The 22,568-nt window shown below is 37.1% G+C and overlaps 1 long non-coding RNA gene across 1 annotated transcript in view; it reads right to left on the bottom strand.

The window, feature by feature from the left end:
- Window positions 1-11,904, bottom strand: part of LOC140708656 (uncharacterized) — a 482,235-nt gene extending 470,331 nt beyond the window's left edge. The window contains exon 1 of the long non-coding RNA XR_012088814.1: window positions 11,442-11,904. This is a non-coding gene — a long non-coding RNA (uncharacterized lncRNA). The remainder of the gene's footprint in view (window positions 1-11,441) is intronic.
- Window positions 11,905-22,568: the final 10,664 nt, after the last annotated feature.

Raw genomic sequence — 22,568 nt, 5'->3', positions numbered from 1 at the left:
GAGCTGTCAGGCAGGGACATTTAAGTCTGCTGAAGCTGTTTCCACAGCTGTCCCTTCCCCCAGGTGCTCTGTCTCAGGGAGATGGGGGTTTTATCTAAAAGTCCCTGACTGGGGCTGCTGCCTTTTGTTCAGAGATGCCCTGCCCACAGAGGTGGAACCTAGAGAGGCAGTCAGCCTTGTTGAGCTGTGGTGGGTTCCACCCAGTTCGAACTTCCCAGCTGCTCTGTTTACACTGTGAGCATAGAACCACCTACTCAAGCCTCAGCAAGAGCGGACACCCCTCCCCCAACCAAACTTGAGCATCCCAGGTTGATCTGAGACTGCTGCACTAGCAGCGAGAATTTCAAGCCAATGGATCTTAGCTTGCTGGGCTCTGTGGTTGTGGGACCCACCGAGTCCAGGCACCGGAGGGAATCTCCTGGACTGCCGATTGCAAAGACCATGGGAAAAGCACAGTATCTGGGCAGGAGTGTACCGTTCCTCCTGGTACAGTGTCTCACAGCTACCCTTGGCTAGGAAAGGAAAATCCCCCTAGTCCTTGTGTTCCTGGGTGAGGCAACGCCCCATCCCGCTTTGGCTCACCCTCCATGGGCTGAACTCACTGTCCAACCAGTCCCAATGAGATAAACCAGTTACCTCAGTGGGAAATGCAGAAAATTACCCGCCTTCTATGTCGATCTTGCTGGGAGCTGCAGATGGGAGCTGTTCCTATTTGGCCATCTTGCCAGAAAGTCCCACTTTCAGTTTTTTGAGTTACCCTCAGTTTCCGTGCTTTTTCTGTTTATATGTGGACAGCTTCTCACAAGTTTGTTTATAACCATTTGTGTGTGTGTACCCTTGTTCAACTTGGCTTTTCATTCTCCATGAGTTCCATATTTCCTGAATTACCAAAGCATTTAAACAGAATGGTTTTCATTAGCGATCTCAGGAATTTCAATGCACTACCAAATTTTATGTTTTAGTTTGGGGCTCTTAAACCTTGTAGATAGTATAAATTAAGACTCCATACCTACATACATTGAATGCCTGGGCTTTTCATATTTATTTTCCTGCCCAAAGTCCGCACAAAAGAAAAGCTCTGTAATTGTTTCCTTTGCTGAGATATTGGATGAGATTTTTAGTTCCTAAGGATAGACAGATTGTGGGGCTTCAGGTTTAGGCAGGGAGAAAAGTTCTAGTTTCCTGTCTAAATTTCATCCATAGTTATATCCTTAGAATCTCTTCTTTGTCTAAATATCTCATAAGTCATCAATTTATCAGCCTATCTATCATTCTGATTTTATTTATTTCAAGTACCTGAGGGATTTATCTTTCTTTCATCTGCCTCAGTTGTGCATTTTAAATGTTATCAAGCATCATTTCTGTGTGCTTTTAGTTAACTATGTGAGCAGAGTTGGCCATGTCACCTGAGTCTAATCATTGGTTTGAAGTAGAAATAATTTAGTTATAAGCAGTAATGGGCATAAGGTATAGAAGTGTAGATGATGAAAAACTATCTCTCTCTATTTCTAGGTAAGCAAACCAAAATATACACCTTGTTTTAAGTGGCTTATTATTTATGTATTATACAATATAAAGACTCTTTCTGCTCTTCTTGTGTTGGGTATCCAGAGATATTATTCTAATATCTTGGATGAATATTCAAAGCTTTTAGGAAGGGCATTTTACATTTCTATTGTGAAATTTGAAGAGCTATTGGACTTATTGAATGAAAAGTAAAACCCATCCAAATGTGTCTCTAATTAAATAGCTTTGCATTATTATTCTGGTAGAGTTTCAACTTTTGTTTTAAAATAGGTTTTGAGCTTTAAAATTCCCTCAGGAAGAGAGAAAAAAAAAAAGAAAAGCTCACTGCCAGGATAATTCTGAACTTTCTTGAGCCTACGACTACATGTCTAGTTTGAAGGTCACGATTTCCTAATGAAAAAAAAAAAAAAAAGAGGTGTGACAAAGTCATAAACTTGGTTTTTAACAAGAACACAATAAAATACATAAAAAAATGATTTTTTCTCACATTTATTGGATAATTAATTTATTTAGAGTCTCTTGTCCCTATGCAGAACTTCAGCTACTGCCATACCCACCTCCCTCTTCCCTTACTTGTTTCTTCTCAGTATTATTGGAACCATCTAAAAGGTTTCAAACAGTTACCCTAAGGGGCCTGCAAGTTTTAGCCCCAACCTCTAAGTAATTAACTTCCTCTATTCCATTCCTTTCTTTTTCCTCCCAAGTAATGATTCCTACGGGTTTATTTTCTTTCATTCCTTTCACTTTCCTTCCCATCATGATGTCAACCTAGTGGACCTTCTTTGAAAGCTGTGTACCCAGCGTGCACTTCTGCCTCTCTCACTGGTCATGGAGTGTGCTTAACATGCAGCAAGTTCCTCCTGCCTGCATTGATGTGCTAGATTTTTTGGTTTGTGCACAGATTTGCTGTAAAATAGAAAAAAAAGTTTTTTCTTGTCTGTGTGTATGTGTGTGTGTGTATGTGTGTTTTATTTTGTATTATACTTAAAAATCTTACCACCAAGACAGAACTGCTTATTCTCTAGTGTCTTATAACAGTCATAGGAAGGAACACACTGTTAAATTTTTGCTTGTAGTTTTCCTTACCTTTATATGACTCAAGACACTTGTGAGATGGGGATTGGGTCAAAAAAAATAGTAATAAAATATCTTTAATCTTTCTTTCAAAGAGATTCCAGTCTGTCCCACAGCTTTGGCATCCTTGGCAGTGACTGTCTCACAAACTAAACATGATAACTCTATCTTTTGTTCAAAAACCACTTATGAAGGTGTGAGCTAGATTTGGTGACTCATTTGTAACAAATGAAGTAGGAGAAGAAAACTCGCAACTCTAAAGTCCTGTTAACACCAGATTCATAATGTGATGAAAGGGCTCTTGACCTCCATGGTATTCTTCCCCAAAAGCAATAAACCCAGTGTAGACACAAGAAAGCATTAAACAAATCCAAATTGAGGGTCACTTTGCAAAATAACTGACCAGTACTCTTAAAGGAATTAAGGTCATGACAAGAAAAGAAAGACTAAGAAACTGTCACAGACTATAGGAGACTGAGGAGCCATGGGAACTAAATACAGTGTGGTATCCTACATCAAATTATAGAACAGAAAAAAATGCATGGTGAAAAAACTGGTAAAATTCAAATAAATAATTCCATGTAGATATTGGTATTCTATCTACATTAATTTTTTAGTATCAATATACCATGATTTTATATTATGTAAAAATTAGGGGAAACAGAATGTTACTAATTATCTTTACAACTCTCCTCTAAACCTAAAAATATTTTAAATATGTTTTTGTAAACAAAATATTAAGCTCCTTCTCTAATTCAAAAATCTCATATTAATAGACCCTCACTAGGCTATGCTAGACCTGCTTTCAAGAACTAGGACACCATATCCTTGGAGAAAAAGTGATATATTCTGAACCCAAAGAGAATCTGTTGTATTCTGGATGTTTTTTCCTGAAGGGAACGACCCTTAGTTGACTCAATTGTCAAGAGTCATCACTTACTGGAAGAACCTCATTACCTGACTAGTGTTTTAATCAGAACTTGAATTTAGGCAACCAATGGCATATTAGGTTGGATAAATTAAACTGAAATTAAATTTAAAATATGAGAAATAAGCTGAGCATGGTGGCTCACATTTGTAATCCTAGCACTTTGAGAGGCCAAGGCAGGTAGATCACCTGAGGTCAGGAGTTTTAGACCAGCCTGGCCAACATGGTGAAAACCCATCTCTAATAAAAATACAAAAAATAGCTGGGCCTACTGGCACATGCCTGTATTCCCAGCTACTTGGGAGGCTAAGGCAGGAGTTGAACCCGGTGGGGGCAGAGGTTGTAGTGAGCCAAGATGGCACCATTGCATGCCAATCTGGGTGACAATAGTGAAACTCTGTCTCAAAAAAAAAAAAAAAAGAGAGAGAGAGAGAAAGAGAGAGAAAGACTTTCTCAAAGGGCAGAAAACTTTCATAAATTCTTGTGACATATCCTGTAGCCGACTGCAATACAAATGAGGCAGGCTGTCAAACTTCTATATAAAATCTGATCCCACCATCTATCCAATACCAACAAAAGTCTGATTTCCATTAAGGTAGAAGACTTGTGATGATGTAGTATTTTGTATTCTGTTCCTTCCAAAACGCAGAGCATCTTCAAAAAAATACATAAGGGTACATTTAGGTATTTCATTACACTTTGCTGGGATAAACAGGCCCTGGATTTTTACACTAGAGGTTCATTTACTGGAAGAATAAATGACATATGCTTTTGACTTTATATTTCTTTAAAATCAATCATTCTGTGTTTAGACTCTTCTCCAAATTGCAGAAGCATATTAATTCTGCAATTATGTATGTTAGTAATTGAATGACTCTGATGGCAAACCTCAAAGACATATTGATTTCACGACCTTTCTAAATAAATACCCCCACTCACCAATCTCAAGTAAATAGCCACCTTCTGCCCCAAACACTTAACAACAAAGTGGTCTCTTAGCTAAGAATTGAAGAAAGCCACGACACTGTTCACTCATCCAAAACTTCCCTTGCTAAAAGCATTTTTTCTTCTTTCTATTCCTATATTTCCTTCATGTTTTTTTTTAGCTTACACAAACCTCACACTTTCTACCCCATTACACTGGACCCATTGCAATATCCTTTTCTACCTTGCTTCTAATCCTTCATTCAGAAGTTGCATGCCCAGGCAAAAGATAGCACTAGTTATTGCACACCAAGTTACAAATATCTCTAATGATTAGCATGATTATATAATTTATCATCGAAATAAGAGCCCTTTTGAGATTAAGTGGGGACATAAACCAAATGAGATACCAGGACAAAAGGCATAAAGTGACACTATCCATGAAAAAGTGGCATATGGTCATTCTCCTGATAAAACACAATGTGAAGCTTTCCTCTAAGAAAAACGAAAGTTTCATTGAGTGAAGGCTTAAATTTAAAAAACAATAATTTGTAAATTTTTAATTTCAAATAACAAGCTGAATTCACAGGATTTTACCCACTAAGGGAGATCTTCCCTAAACTAAAACAATATATCTATTTTCTATCTTCAGCTCTTCATCTTTTAGGAAACTAGTGAGACAGTAAGAAATCTAATTAAAACTGACTTGTATATGTATAGTCTTTTAAATTTTTGAAGTACTATAATAGCTATTATCTTTCCTACACTGTGTAAGAACTCTATTGCGCTTGTGCAGATTAACATTGCTCCTTTTGTAGATGAGGACAGTGAGTCAAAATTTAAGAGTAGGATGCTGTCTATTTATCTTTCAGTCAAAAAAAAAAAAAAAAAAAGAGGATACTAACTACCTTCATTCTTCTATCTGTCAGATTCTGTGTTAGAGATTAAGATGAAGATGATGCAGTCTCTTCTTCCAGGCTGCTTATGGTCTAAGCAGAAGAGATAGACAGGTATTGTAGACAAGATTCACTTTTTGTATCCAGTATGTTTTATATTAAAGCATAGCAACCTACTTACATTCTAAGTCTACTATGACAGCTGCCCATATTTTTCAATAGCTTCTTATACAATTTTTGGAAGTTTAGACACAGATAAATTTGTGTTTAGACAAAGATAAAGTTTTTGTTGTTTTGTTGTTAACTCTTTTTGTGTTCTCTGAGAAATCAGGGAAAAGATCCTTTCTATGGACCAGAAAAATAAGAGAGGTAAGTTTCTGAATGGGCTCCTTTCTAGAGAAAGATATGGCAGTAGTGATTATAGACTAATGGCCAGGCGATATGTATGTGATATCTCAAGAGTGCAACTTATCAAAAAAGAATAAAGGCACACATTGACTACAAATGGAAGTATTGGAAGCACGCTGGGTTAAGCTAAGGTAAGTTGAATTAGGTCATAAGGAACAAAAACCAGGCGGCTCAGGAGTGGGCAAGGGTACTTTTAAAATAGCTTTGGAAAAATACTTTTGTTTTTAAAAACTGATGCTAAATCGGTTGGCTTTATTTGAAGATTTCTGCAAGTACTTTAAAGCAACCACCACAGGTAAGTATGCAGAATAGTCTTGATTTATCATACTCAAAATGGGATCTAGCATCATTGGCATCTCTTGGGAGCCTTTTAAGACTGCAAAATATCAATTGAACAAGATGCCCAAGTGATTCCTATATGCAGTAGACTTTCAGAAGCACTGTTATAATGGGATAATTTATACAATGCACTCTCAGATCATATTTTAAGAGTTGCAAGTTTTCATAATACCCTTGCAGAGGATCCAAGCCAGACCAACATAGTACAGTTGTTTGAACAGGAAGTGACTCAAGTTTCCCAATAAAGCAAAGAAATCTTTCACAATGACAGCTTCTGTCTCTGAAAAGCAATGGCTTATTGCCAATATTCTGTTTTGGTGATTGCCAAGTAGGTCTGACCTTTATTCTATCTAGCATAGACTGCAGTTCCTCTTCCAAACTTTCACTCTCATGGGGGCAGTTAACGAACTGATTCCAATTGTTTGTTTCACGTTCTTGTGAATTCACCATAGACAGCATATTAACTAGGTCATGTTATGGGAATGGCATATGCTAAAACTTTTAATAAAGGTGGTGGTGGCAGGAGATACCATTTTGTTTCACTTTTGTTGTCTGAGTAAAAAAGACATCCTTTGGGTAATTTGTCAGGCATTGGATATTTAAGAAATTTGCTTGGGGAAAATAACTTAAGGTCAATGACTTCTTAGGACCCTACATTTTTAAAGTTCTCCAAATGCAGTGTAGGGTAAAGAGCATGATTATGAAATTGGGCAATCTCATATTACCCTTATAAGCTATATGACTTCAAGAAACTTACTTAACATCTCAAAGTTTCCATTTTCTTATCTATAAGATGGAGATAATTATATTGACCTTGAAGGAGAGTTGTGAGTTGCAACAAGATTATATATATATATATCTGAATTACCCAGCCCCTGTTTAGCCCTTTATAAATGTTAGATTTTTTTTCATTTATTGTCACCCTATTTCTCTAAACTGATAAAAGTGTGAAGGAAAAACCATTTGAGCTGTTTATTTTCTTATTATATTATCTTGGAAAGCACAAACAACCAGGGGAAAGAGATTGCATAAATGGAATGAATATTACATTTTAAACATGATGATATCATATATTCAAACAACAGTGCTGGAATCTTATTAAGCTGGGAGCACATTATACTATCTTTAAGTTCTCTGCTATAAAAATACCTAATACGCTAGCTTATGAGGTTTCAAAACAGCTGCAGATACATTTACAAAGAACACATTTATTTCCAACCTACCATCTAGTTTGAGCTCTCACTTTCAGACAACGACCCTCTCCCAAGCAGCAATATCATCCCCTGCCATCTTACATATACACAAAATGTTGCAGGACTTTTCCTTAGTTCAGCTAAAGACGGGGTTCTTTGTCGCACAGCCATGAAAATTCAGGCTCACGAACAATGTGAATGATAAAACAGGGTTTTATTGGGTGAAAAGGAAGAAAAGGGGGAACCAGGGACTCTCCCAAGGCCAAAGTCTCTGCTAGAGTGTGTCCCACCCACAGCTTGAATCCTAGGTTCCATACAGGAAGAGGAGGAGCCCGACTTTTCCCCACTGCAAAGGGCATGAACTTCTGTGGCTCCACCCCAGTGCACAGGCCATTTGGGGTTTTTCCAGGGAGGCCCTCCCACCTGGCTCTCATTGTCACACACCCAGATAACTGGTAGCAACAGTTATGGTTGCTAGGATTTGGCTGCATGATGCTGGCTTTGGTTGGTTCCCTTGGTCTTACTTTCCCAAAAAGGAAACCTCCGGGCAACAGGCACCCTATGTATTCTCTATTTATTCCATCGCCTGGCAGGATTTGCAGGATGATTGCTTGGAACTAGAATATTAATCCAGATTTCTACATTACCCATCCCTCTTGTTCTTTCTGAGTTGCAGCCAGGGATTGATGGTTGGTTCAAAGGAGCAAGTAAGGTTAGTCTAAAATGTAGGCAAAAATTTAAAAACAACTAATGAGTTTAGGATTTAATGACAAATGTATGGTAAGTTTTGGAACATAATTTCTCTCTCTCCAGTCCCCATTTTTGTTAAAAAAAAATTATGATAAGTTCCGAGTGGTTTGCAAAATAGACTTCAGTCTTATACTTGGCCTGATTATCTGCATAAAGTGAAGCAAGAATAACTATTTCTACACAGGCCTTTTGGATTGACTTTGATGGAAGGCTGTTTCACAAGGAATCTCAGATAAGACCCTTTTTTTTTTTGAGATGGATCTCGCTCTATTGCCAGGCTGGAGTCCAGTGGCACAATCTCAGCTCACTGCAACCTCCGACTCCCTGGTTTAAGCTATTCCCCTGCCTCAGCCTCCCAGGTCACTGGAATTATATAGGCAGGCGCCACCACGCCCAGCTAATTATTATTATTATTTTTTTTTGGTATTTTTAGTAGAGATGAGGTTTCACCATGTTGGCCAGGATCGTCTGTATCTCCTGACCACCCGCCTCGGCCTCCCAAAGTGCTGCGATTACAGACACGAGCCACCTCACCCAGCCAGATAAGACCTTTAAAAGCTGAGCCCAACCATGGGTTTGTATCCTCAGACACCTGTGAGTTGAGTGATTTTCTCCTCTTAAGGTCCCAAAATAAAACTGGGAGCTCCAAGACTTGTTAAAAAGTGACTTTTTTTAACAGACCACACGTCAGGAGCCCTGTACAGGGACTGCGTAGATGAGTGTATGAGGCCAGTTTCCCCCATGGGGCATTTATAGGCTCTGCAAGTCAAGATTGACTCCTTAAAGGGAAGCATACCCTTCTAGTCAAAGCCTTGGTAAAATAATCACTTTCTCCAATTGTGTTCTGTTGCAAAAGAAAAACGGATTCTTATTGTACTGATGCAAACAACTATATTCCCAGGAGAATACTCACAGATAGTTTCCAAATTTTAGGGGAACGAGGCAGAGAGAAACAAGCATGCTTCAAATTTTGATCAGAGGGGGCATAACTTACTCAATTATTAAAGGCCGTAAATAGCTCAAAATAAGTTTCCTTGACTCTGAACAACAAAACAAGGATCAGCAATATTCCAAGCAAAAGCCAAAAAGATTTGCTTCAGCTTCCTGAGTTCAGTCCATTTAGTTAACTCATTTTGCTTGACATTCGTGAACATTTCAGCTCTCTGAGTCCTGTACATTTTCCTTTATTCCAATGTTACAATCTCTAAAGTTGTTAAAAGGTTGTATTTGAGAGCACCTGTTAAAGTTATATAGCTCATTATAAACCATCCTTTGAAAAGGATTAAATAAGACAACAATTGTCTGTGAATAGCAAAATGTCCAGGGTAGTTACAGTTAGAAACGCAATTGATAAAGAAGTTTGGTTATCTCTGTGGTTTACAATAACTTAACATAAAAACCTTAATTATGATTCATAGCATATACTCAGACATTAGAATTTTAGACGCCCCATACAATTTTGGAACATATATTAGCATTATTCACCAAAATATAATCTAAATAAGATTGAGCATCATCTTGGCAATCCCATGTACCTAAACATGTCAACTAATCCTGTTTACCTATTATTTCTGGACACTTCAGGGGCCCACTGAAGTATTCCAAAAGCCGGGTGCCAGGGAAGACAATTTTGATTTGGGGAAGGCTGTTTAAATGTTCAAGGTTTAAAACGCTTGGTATTACAAAATAGAATTCCAGACTACCACCAGTTATTTTTTTTGCCAAAATGATAACTCAGAAATTCTAAAGAAGCAAAAACCTTCTATAACCGTTTACAAATTTTGCCAGAGAGCAGGTTAGCACCTTAGGAACACCTTGCTATGCTTTTATTTCAATGCTCAATTTACAGAAAAAAAACTAACACTCCTTTTTGAATTTAGTTATGTTCACATAGAGAACCTCTTCTGCAAAATTAATTTCCACAATTATTCCACCACTTCTCTAAAATTTCATCTTTTTCCTAATTTAACTCAAAACAATCCTAGGCAAAGTTTACATTTCCATGCCTTCTTATAACTTTTTACAAAATACACACACACACACTTTACTGTTCTTACACTCCTTGCATGTAAATCTATTTCTAGTAGTTTCAATTAACTCCTAGCAATTTTAACTTTAAGGTAAATCTTGGTAAATTGCTTTAATTGTCTCCTAACTGCAGCCAAGGAGTGCCTTCTTAGTCAAGGCCATGGTTAGTTCCATAGGTCCCCTAGCCTTAGGGAGAGTGAAGCTGGCAACTCAAATAGTTCTCAAAACCCAAAAGAGCCTTTTGTAACCTCAAAACACATAGCAAACCTTGCATCTGACCTGCATTTTACCAACAGTCTTTAGGGCTGCTTATATTGTCAAAGATTAAAGTCATGTGAATTGAAAGGTACCACAGCCTTTATCTTCCCTTTGAAATATATTAGATCCAAGCAATTGCCTTTCTTTAAACCAAATTAATTAGAGCTCTTTTTACAGACATTACACACAACACACACAGACAAGCAGAAGAAAACCCAGTCGCTGTGTGGGGCCCTTTAAGAGACAGGGTTAGGAAATCGTGCAGATATCTAACCTGAGAGGGCTCATCCCCTAAGGTAGAGGTTGCTAAACAAAGCCTTGCCAAGTAGTTACTGGCCAAGTCCCCAGGATGTAAAACAAGATGGAAGTCTGAATTCACAACCAAAACTTGGCAGAGAATACAGTGATATTTGGAGGGGGGGACGGGCAGGCGGGGGCTAACCTAGTAAAACTCTTATGAAAGAAGAAAAAAAAACCGCCAAGCATGGTGGCTCATGCCTGTAATCCCAACACTTTGGGAGGCCGAGGCACGTGCATCTCCTGAGGTCAGGAGTTCGAGATCAGCCTGGCCAACATGGTGAAACCCCGTGTCTACTAAAAATATAAAAAAAATTAGCTGGGTGTGGTGGTGCACACCTGTAATCCCAGCTACTCCAGAGGCTGAGGCAGGAGAATTGCTTGGACTCAGGAGGAGGTTGCAGTGAACCCACACAGTGCCACTGCACTTCAGCCTGGGCGATAGAGTGAGACTCTGTATCAAAAAAAAGAAGAAAAAATCTTTAAAGATTAACTGCCGACGGGGTGAAGGGGAAGGAAAAAATTACAGTTTAAAAATGCCTGAGGAAGAACCGCTTATTCTTATGCAAGTGGTTCCTCCACCAGGGAGAAAGTTTAATTGCTATCCTACGGAACCGAAACTCTCGGCTGGAAAAGGGGAAGGCTCCAGCAGCAGCACTCGGTGGCTAGAACCCTTGGGCCATGCGTCCCAGCGCCTGTGCGGAGCCGGAGCGGCCTGGGACTGCTCGCCAGTCCCTCCTGAAAAAGGAAGTAAAAGGCCATGAGGATGGAAAGGTTCAGACGGAAGATGGAAAAAGAATTGGTTCGCGTCGCACTCACCACTTCTGGAGCTCCCAAGTTGCGTGCCAAAAATGTTTCAGGACTTTTCCGTAGTTCAGCTAAAGACCGGGTTCTCGTCCGTCCCACGGCCACGAAAATTTAGACTCGCAGATGTGGGGTGAGTAAAGCAGGGTTTTAATGGGTGAAAAGAGGGAAAAAAAGGGGGGGGAAAGGGGAAAAAGGGGGGAAACAGGGACTCATCCAAAGCCAGAGAGCTAAAGTGCTTCCCGCCAGGCCAATCGAATCCCAGGTTCCACACAGGAAGAGGAGGGGCCAGGCTCCTCCCTGCTGCAAATGGCAGGAACTTCCTGAGGCTCCACCACAGTGAGCAGGCTGACTGGATTTCTCTGAGGACCACCTTCCCTCTGGCTGTCTCAAAAATGCTCCAGGCTTCATTTTTTTCCACATTACTTTCGATCTATCAGGATTATTTACTACCACTGCTTACCATTGCTTTCAAGTATAAACGTAAGTAATAAAACAAAATAACTCCTATTACTAGCAATAAATGAGGTAAACAATATCCTTACCGTAACAGGTATTGTGTATATATTTTAACAGAAATGTATGGGGGTGATATTTCAACCCCCATGGAGTGTCTTGATTGTTGTCCATATTAGATATAGAGGTAAAAGGGAGAGAGAAGGCATTGAGGGGAACGAACCCAAAGGCTAGCCTCTAGTTCTCCTTTGATCACCTACTGTTTACATGAAGACTTGCCTATAGTAACCTAGTAACCAATATTTAGTGATCCAATATTTAAATCTTTTCAAACCTGAAACTATTTTTAAGCAAACTTCTTCACAGTACTCATCAATATATATTCTGGTCAATTATTTTTTTCTATGAAAAGTATTTTAATAATAAAAATAATCATTTGATTTAATCTTTTTAAATAGGTTGTAAAGATGAGATACTATAAAAGCTTTATAGCTGAGCTCCTGATTAGAATACACCTATGAGTTTTGTTAACAATTAAAGGAAAGTTCCAAGCTAGGAAGAAATTGATGCTTATAAGGATTTTAAAACTGTTTCTTCCAAAAGCTAATAGATAACTTTTTTCTTACCAAAAACATAGCAAAAAAAACGTATAAAACCAGCATGGAGTGGCAATATAGGTCTTACTACAAAATGAACAGCACTATATTCTCATTTTTGCCTGTCACATCATTCTATTATTGATCAAGGGAGAGAATGGTCTAAAATTCCACAGGGAACTATTAATACCTGTGATTTGGGAGCTTTTTGGGGGATACTGCTATAATAAAATACCATATAATGAGTAATATATAAACAATAAAAAATTATTTTTCACAATTCTGGAAACAGAAGTCGCAGATTAAGGTGCTGACAAATTTGGTGTCTGGTGAGGTTCATTTCTCGTAGATAGTTCCATATTGATATTCTCACTTGGGAGAAGGAGTTGGAAGATTTGGCAAGTCTCCAAGTCCCCTTTTATAAGGGCATTAGTCCCATTAATGAGAGCAGAGCCCTCATCACCTAATCACCTCCCAAAGTGTCTACCCTCTATCACCTTAGGGCTTAAGTTTCAACATATAAATTTTACAGGAGCACATACATCCAAACCATAGCAGGATGAGAAATCCCTTTCACTATTTATGAAATTTCAAAAACAAAAAAACCCAATGACATAGAGAGGCAACCACAATAATAACTCAATTCTGATTACATGAAAGCTTGAGGGTTTTGAGTTAACAATATCTTCTGAGAGGAATGCCCTTAGATCTTCTTAAGGAGATGTTAGTGTTAAAACCACTACAAGGATGTATTTATCATCTTTATCTGTACAGTCTAGGATCTGTTGTTCAAATGAGTGATTCAAGTTCACTAAAGTCTTTATTCTTCCTATATTATTTACCGGTATGCTATAGACCAATTTGGTCATTCCTTGTAGAGCAGCTACCACACTGTTAGCTGCATCTGACCAAAACTTTACAGATTTTCCAACATTTTAGGTACCATATATTTGTTTTGAACCATTGATGTTCTGTTTTCTCAGAACTGTCTGGATAACTACATAGAATACATTTACTAAAGACAATTTTCCATTTCTTATAAGTTTTCATTGTAATTCACTCTCCACTACTAGTGGGGATAGACTGACACCTTAACAGATATTTCAAATACGAATATTACCAATTCGTATTGTAATAAATTATTTTAGGTGGAAAACTGCAAAATGGTATTGTCTTTCCCAGAATTCATGAAAATAATACCAGTTCTCTGTTTCTCAATGGCTGTTATAAAGTAGACTCAGAAAAACAAGACAAACCTGCTATGAACTCTTGAGTTTCTGGCCAAAGGTTTAGACAGTAAACTATAATTGATCTGAAAGTACGATATATCTAGTATGCAGTAATTTAGGCAGATTCACATTGAAGAATGATTGAATACGAAGGAAAACATTCCTACTTTCTTTCTTGCTGCACATCAAACTCCACATAAACCTGTTATTGCCATCATAGTTTAAATAGAATCACTAGAAATATTGGGCAGAGGTGAGGCTCTGCATAGTTGTTAATCACCCCATATGTAGCCATCTCTCAAATTCAAAACAAGGATTAAGAGGCCTTAATGCACAGTCTTGGTTTCAATTGTTGTTCGTCCACTCACTAACCAAACATTTGTTGACTAGCAAATAGATTTAAAAATAAATGAGAAACAGAACCTTGGTTTCAGAAGCTCATAGCCTACTGGGAGAAGTTAAAAGGTAATCACATGATTATAATAAGACAATGGTAACTTTTACAGTAGTAAAAGTTACAAAAAGCAATTGGAGAGGGTGATTAGAAATCTATGCAAAATGTTCATTTGGGCACAAACCGGTAGGTTTATTTGGACCCAGCACATTAAGAAACTGGGAGAAGGTGTAGAATTAGAAACAGTGTAAAGGGCGACTGAACTCTGCTTCAGGTATCAGAACATTAAACATGTTTAAAATAGATTCCAAGGTAACATAAAATAATAGATGCTCCTCAATTTAGGATGGGGCTATATTACATTTTCAACATACAATGGATTTATTGGGAAATAACCCCATCATAAGTCCAGGACTCTACTGAATGCGTTTTCATTTTACACCATTGTAAGGTAAAGAAATTATAAGTCAAACCATCATAAGTTGGACCTGGCTGTAAAATAATTCACTACACACCCACTCTCTGGTATTTCGTTACAACAGCCCTGGCAAGCAAATACAATAGGTGACCGAACAGGAGTTGCATATTGATAGCTACACAGAATGCAGAAAAGCTAGGATTCAAACACTAGAATTCTCATAGCAGAGCCCATACACTTCATTCTTTCACAATAAAACTCTCATGACAAATGTGGAAACTGAGGTAGCAAGTGGAAGTCACATGCCCCATGTTGCACATTTGTGCAACCCAGAGCCAGGATTTAAACTAGCTCTATTTTATTTCCTCTGAGATAATTTAAAAGAAATTGTATGATTCCTTGGATAGCCAGTTTGACTAAAAGCTGCATTTCACTGAGTTTCAACTTTCCTGTAAGTGAGGGTTGAGGAAATGCGAGCTTTGATACATGTATACAGGCTACTAAGTTGATTTCCATGGATGAAAGATGACAAAATTTTGCAAAGGAGCTCCATAGTCACTTAAGGCATTAGTGTCATATTTTACATCAACTCCTAACTGTCCCTGGTAAACCATACATGATATCATTCTTTATAATATCAACTTAAACACAAATTTTATTTGTCAGGCTGATGTTGAAAGCCTTTTAGTGCCTTCAGTAGCTACAAGAAGAACCATTACAATAGATGCCCTAAATTATAAAGAGTTTTCCAGGAGTCTGACTACTCACATGTTTTAGTTAGTGACTGAGGAATTGCAAGCATCAACCAGGACTGATTATCAGTTATATAATGACTTAAGTCAGAGCTTCCTCTATTCTGGCACAAATCACTTCTTTAAAACTTTGGACCTCATCCTAGCCTACATGTGGAAAATGTCTGCGCATTCTAAGGGTTAGGAAGAAAAGAAACCTTAAGGAGACTAAATTAAATTCTACAATTCAAAGTTCTTCCCATCAAATTGTATAAGAAACTTCTCATGTTTAAATGCATTCTCTTTATTGCCATGGTTAGTACAACAAAATTAGTAACAACATTCTTCCATGGGGGAATCTGATAATGGTACTTAAAATAAATACCACCAAGATTAAACATTTTTGACAAAGTACCATAGCATAGTAGGAAAGTGGCAGACAATGTCTACAATACAGCAGATGTATAATATTTGTGGAACTGTTGCCGAAATAATAAAGTCCTTCTACCTTCACTGACTCCAGACTTAGGAAAAGTAGACATAGATATATGGAGCTCCAGGCCCAATACCTTACTGTTTTTTTTAGGACTATCTCCCTTCTAGAAATGTCCTGGATATGTACAATTTTCCATCCATACATACATCTTTCTGGGCTGCGTGTCTACAATAGGTGGCAACCACTGTTTCATTACTGGGGATATGGCAGAGCACATTCCCAGCTATGGTGGCCATGGGGAGAGCCTCCTTCTGCTTGAGAAAAGAAGAAAGAAGAAAGAAAGGTAAAGGGGACTTTGTGCTGCAGCTTGGGTACCAGCTCAGCCACAGTAAGGTAGAGCACCAAGCAAGCTCCTGTGGTCCCCGATTCGGATTTGGCCCCCTTTATAGGATTTGGCTCCTACAAAGAATTTCTGGACTTATGTTAGTAAAGAAGATAACCAACTTACCTGAAGGGGATGTTCCAAGTCTGGCAGCATTCATCATAAGCTGACTTTAGAGCTGCTGGGCTTTGAATGAACATCAGCAGAAGTCAGGCCATATGTCCCCTGGGCCCTGGGTGGTGGTGGCCATGATTAGGAGGAAACAAGCAGATTCCTCCTGCTTGAAAAAAGAAGAGGAATGTGTGGGAGAGACTTTGTCTTGTGGCTTGGATGCCAGCTCAGCCACAGTGGAATAAAGCATCAAATAGATTCCTAAGATTGCTGACTTCAGGATATGACTGAAGTGGAAAAGTTAGATTGAAGACAAGCTCTGAAACAGGTAGAAAAGACAAAAGCAAAAAGAATAGAAAAGAAAGAAGCACACCTACAAGATCTACAGAGTGACTCAAAAGGGCTAATGTAAGAGTTATTGACCTTACAGAGGAGGTAGAGAGAGATATTTGGGTAGAAAATTTATTCAAAGGGATAATATTGAAGAACTTTCCAAATCTGGAGAAAAATATTAATGATTAAGTACAAGAAGGTTGTAGAACTCCAACCACATTTAACATAAATAAGACTAAAAACATAATGATCAACTTCCAAGGATCAAGAACAACAACAATAAAAATACTAAAAACGGCAACAGAAAAGAAACAACATACAAAGGAGCTTAATACATTTGGCAGCAGACTTCTCAGTGGAAATGTTACAGGCCTGGAGAGAGTGGCATAAAATATTTAAATGTGAAGAGAAAAAAAACATTTTATCTGACGATAGTGTATCCTGTGAAAATGCCCCTAAAACATGAAGGAGAAATAAACATTTTCCCAGACAAACAAAAGCTGAGGGATTTCATCAACACCAGACCTGTTCTACAAGAAATGCTATAGGGAATTCTTATCAGAAAAAAAATATATATATATATATAAACGAGCAATAAGAAATCAAGTGAAGGAACAAAGCTCAATGATAAAGTAAGTACACAGAAAAACAGAATATTATAAAACTGCAATTGTAATTTATAAACTACTCATGTCTTAAGTAGAAAGACTAAATTGTGAACCTATCAAAAACTATAATTACACCAACTTTTTAAGACATAAACTTTATAATAAGATAAAAATAGAAATAACAAATAGTTAAAAAGTGGGAGGATGAAGTTAGAGTGTAGAGATATGAGTTTTCTCTGCTTCTTTGTCAGTTTTTTTCTGCAATTAGTGTTGTCATCAGTTTAAAATAATGGGTTATATGATATTGTTTGCAAGTCTTATAGTAACCTCAAATAAAAAAAACTACAATAGAGACACAAAAATCTATAAGTGAGATATTAAAACATACCACCAGAGAAAATCACTTTGAAAAAAAAAAAAAAGAAAGCAAGGAAAGAGGGAAGGAAGAGAAGACCACAAAACTACCAGAAAACACATAAAAATGGCGGGAGTAAGTCCTTTTTATGAGCAATAAGTTTGAATGTAAATGGATTAATCTCTCCAGTTAAAAGACACAAAGTGGCTCAACAGATAAAACAATAAGGTCCAATAATCTATTGCCTTTAAGAAACACACAAAGACACATATAGACTAAAAATAAAGGATGGAAGAAGATATTCCAAGCAAATGGAAACCAGAAAAGGGCAGAGGTAGATATACTTCTATCAGACAAAATAGATTTTAAGAAAAAATATTAAAAGAGATAAAAAGGTCATTATATAATGACAAAGGGATCAATTCAGCTAGAGGATACAACAATCACAATTATATATGCAACCAACACTGGATTACTCAGATATATAAAGCAAATATTATTAAAGATGAAGAGAGAGTTTGACCTTGATAAAATGATAGCTGGAGCCTTCAGCACCCTACATTCATCACTGGAAAGATAATTCAGAGAGAAAATCAAAAGACATATCTGTCTTAGTCTGCACTACATACCAAATCAACCTAGAAGATATTTACAGAACATTTCAACCAAGGGCTGCAGAATGCACATTCTTCTCCTCAGCACATGGACCATCCTCAAGGATATCCTTATTTTAGGCCACAAAACAAGTCTTAAAGCAATTCAAAACATTAAAATTATATCAAATATCTTCTCTGACCACAATGGGATAAAACTAGAAATCAATAACAAGAGGAATTTGAAAACTATACAAACCCACACAAATTTAACGATATGCTCCTGAATGACCAGTAGGTCACTACGGAAATTAAGAAATATTTTAAAATCTTTGAAACAAATGATATTGGAAACACAACATACCAAAACCTATGGAATACAGCAAAAACAGTACTAAGAGGAAAGTGTATGACAAAAAGCACCTACATCTAAAACATAGAAAAAGTTCAAATTAGTATAACCTAATGACACATCTTAAAGAACTGGAAATGCAAAAGCAAACCAAACTGAAAATTAGTAAAAGAAAATAAATAATGAAAGTCAGAGCATAAATACATAAACTTTAAATTAACAAAATACAAGAAGTCAACAAAATGAAAAGTTGTTTTTTTTGAAAAGATAAACAAAATTGACAAAACTTTAGCCAGACTATGTAAAATAGAGAGAAGACTCTAACTAATAAAATCAGAGACGAAAAAGAAAACATTACGACTGATACAGCAGAAATTCAGAGGATCATTGAAAATTACTCTGATCAACTATAGGCAAATAAATTTGAAAATGTAGAATAAATGGATACGTTTCTAGACACATACAAACTACCAAGGTTGAGCCATGACAAAACTACAAAACCTGAATAATCTAAGAGCGACTAATGAGGTCAAAGTTGTAACAAAAAGTCTCCCAGCCAAGAAAAGCAAGGGGCCAGATTACTTTGCTGCTGAATTTTACCAAACTTTGAAAGAGTAACGAATATCAATCCTACCCATACTATTCTGAAAAATGGAGGAGGAGGAAATACATTAGAACTTTTTGTAGGAGGCCAGTGTTATTCTGTATCAAAACCAGAAAAAGGCACATCAAACAGGTCACTAAACCTGATGGACATTGATACAAAAATCCTTAGCAAAATGCCGGCAAACTGAACTCAACCACACATTTAAAAGATCACTTATCATGACCAAGTGAGATTTATCCCACGAATGCAAGTATAGGTCAACATATGCAAATTGATTAATGTGATACATCATAGCAGTAGAATGAAGTATAAAATTATGTGATCGTTTCAGTTGATGCTAAAAAGCATTTGATAAATTCAACATCCCTTTGTGATAAAAAAAAAAAAAAAAAAAACCTTAAAAATAGTGGTTATATAGGAAACATACCTCAACATAATAAAAGCCGTATACAACAGACCCACAGCTAGTATTATATTAAGTGTTAAAAAAACTGAAAACCGGCCGGGCGCGGTGGCTCAAGCCTGTAATCCCAGCACTTTGGGAGGCCGAGACGGGCAGATCACGAGGTCAGGAGATCGAGACCATCCCGGCTAACACAGTGAAACCCCCCGTCTCTACTAAAAAATACAAAAAACTAGCCGGGCGAGGTGGCGGGCGCCTGTAGTCCCAGCTACTCGGGAGGCTGAGGCAGGAGAATGGCGTAAATCCGGGAGGCGGAGCTTGCAGTGAGCTGAGATCTGGCCACTGTGCTCCAGCCTGGGCCACAGAGCGAGACTCCGCCTCAAAAAACAACAACAACAACAAAAAAAAAAAAAAAAAAAAAAAAAAAACTGAAAGCCAGCCAGGCGCGGTGGCTCATACCTGTAATCCCAACACTTTGGGAGGCCGAGATGGGCAGATCAGGAGGTCAGGACATCCAGACCATCCCGGCTAACACGGTGAAACCCCGTCTCTTTTACCAAAAAAAATAAAAAGTTAGCCGGGCATGGTGGTGGGCGCCTGTAGTCCCAGCTACTTGGGAGGCTGAGGCAGGAGAATGGCGTGAACCTGGGAGGAGGAGCTTGCAGTGAGCCGAGATCAAGCCACTGCACTCCAGCCTCAGCGACAGAGTGAGACTCCTTTTCAAAAAAAAAACAAAAACAAAAACTGAAAGCCTTTCCTCTAAGATCTGGAACACGATAAGGATGCCCACTTTCACCATTGTTACTGAACACAGTACTGGCGGTTCTACCTGGATCAGTCAGACAAGAGAAAGAAATAAAGGGACTCCAAATTGTATAGGAAGAAGTCAAATTATGTTTGTTTGTGGATGATATGGTCTTATATCTGGAAAAATCTAGGGACTCCACTCAAAAACTATTAGAAATAAGAAACAAATTCAGTAAAATTATAGGATAAAATGTTAACATACAAAAATCAGTAACCAACAGTGAATAATCCAAAAAAGAAATCAAGAACATAATCCTTTTTACAATACCTACAAATAATATACCTAGGAAAAAACGTACTACAAAAAGTGAGAGATCTCTACAATAAAAACTATGAAATACTGATACAAGAAATTGAAGATGATACAAAATAATGGAAAAATATTTTATGTTTATGGATTGGAATAATCAATATTGTTTAAAATGGCCATACTACCCAGAGCAATCTATAGATTCAGTGCAATCCCTATCAAAATATCAATGACATTCCTTAAAGAAATTAAAAAGTAATTCTAAAATTTATATAAAATCACAAAAGACCCAGAAGAACAAAAGCCATTCTGAGAAAAAAAAAAAGAAAAAACTGGAGGCATCACATTCCTTTACTTTCAAATTATACTTCAGAGCTACAGTAAACAAAACAGCATGTAATGGCATAAGAACAGACACATAGACCAATGGAACAGAATAGAGAACCAAGAAATAAATTCATACATCGACAATAAAGTTATTTTTGACAAAAGTGACAGGAACAAACTTCTGGGAAAGGATAGTTTCTTCAATAAATGGTGCTAAGAAAACTGAAGATCCACATGCAGAAGAATGAATCTAGACCTCTATCTTTCACCATATGCAAAAATCAAATCAAAATGAGTTAAAAACTTAAATCTAAGACCAGAAATTATGAAACTACTACAGAAAAACATTGGGGATACTCTCCAGGACATTTGACAGGGCAAATATTTTTATAGGAATACCCCACAAGCACAGACAATCAGAGCTAAAGTAGACAAATGGTGTTACATCAAGTTAAAAAGCTTCCACTCAGCAAATAAAACAATTAACAGAGTAAAGTGACAACCCACAAAAAGGAGAAAATATTTGCAAACAATATTTGCAAACTATCTCTCTCACAAAGTGTTAGTAACAAGAATATATTGAGGTTCATGTTCAATATGAAAAAAATCTAAAAATCCAATTAAAAATGCACAGAATATCTGAAAAGACATTGTTCAACAGATATACAAATAGAAAACAGATATTTGAAAAGGTACTCAAGATAATGGATCATCAGAGAAATGCAAATCAAAACTACAGTGAGGTGTCACCTCACTTGAGTTAAAATGGCTTTTATACAAAAGACAGGCAAAAACAAATGCTGGCAAGGATGTGGAGAAAATAGAGCCCTCATAAGTCCTCATACACTGTTGGTGGGAATGTAAATTAATACAGCCACTATGGAGAACAGTATGAATGTTCCTCAGAAAATTAACAATGGAACTACAACATGATCTAATAATCCCACTGCTGGTCATTCACCCAAAAGAGAGGAAATCGGTGATTGAAGAGATATCTGTGCTCCAATGCTTGTTTCAGCACTATTCACAATAGCCAGGATTTAGAATCAACTTGTGTGTTCATCAACAGATGAATGAATAAAGAAGATGTGGCACATGTACACAATGGAGTACCATTCAGCCATTAAAATAATTAGATCCTGTCATTTGCAACAGCACACATAGAACAGGAGGACATTATATTAACTGAAATAAGCTAGGCACAGAAGAAAAACTTTGCATGTTCTTACTCATTTGTAAAAGCTAAAATTCAAAACAGTTTAATTCATGGACATGAAGAGTAGAATGATGGTTACCAGAGTCTGGGAAGGTTAGTTGGGCATGGGGAAGTGGGAATGGTTAATGGTTTCAAAAATGTAGTTAGATTGAATAAGATCTAATATTTGATAGCACAACAGGGTAATTACAGTCAAAATAATTTATTGTACATTTAAAAATAACTACAAGAATATAATTGGAATCTTTGTAGTACAAAGAAATGATAAATGCTTGAGGTGATGGATACTCCATTTACTCTGATGTGAGTATTACACATTGCATTCCTGTATCAAAGTATCTCATGTACCTCATAAACATATCTATCTACCTTATACGTATGAAACTTATAAATTAACAAAAAATAGATGTGGAAGAGAGAATATTACAAAACAATATTATTGCTGTATGCAAAGCTTTCCACATAAAGTTAGAGAGCAAATTACATTTGCAATATTTAAATTTTATGAATTTCATTATTAATTTTACATAACAACATA

The sequence above is a fragment of the Chlorocebus sabaeus genome, chromosome 16, assembly GCF_047675955.1.
Source record: "Chlorocebus sabaeus isolate Y175 chromosome 16, mChlSab1.0.hap1, whole genome shotgun sequence".
NCBI lineage: Eukaryota > Metazoa > Chordata > Mammalia > Primates > Cercopithecidae > Chlorocebus > Chlorocebus sabaeus.
Note: the sequence above shows the minus strand (reverse complement) of the source record. Positions and strands in the feature narration are given on the sequence as shown.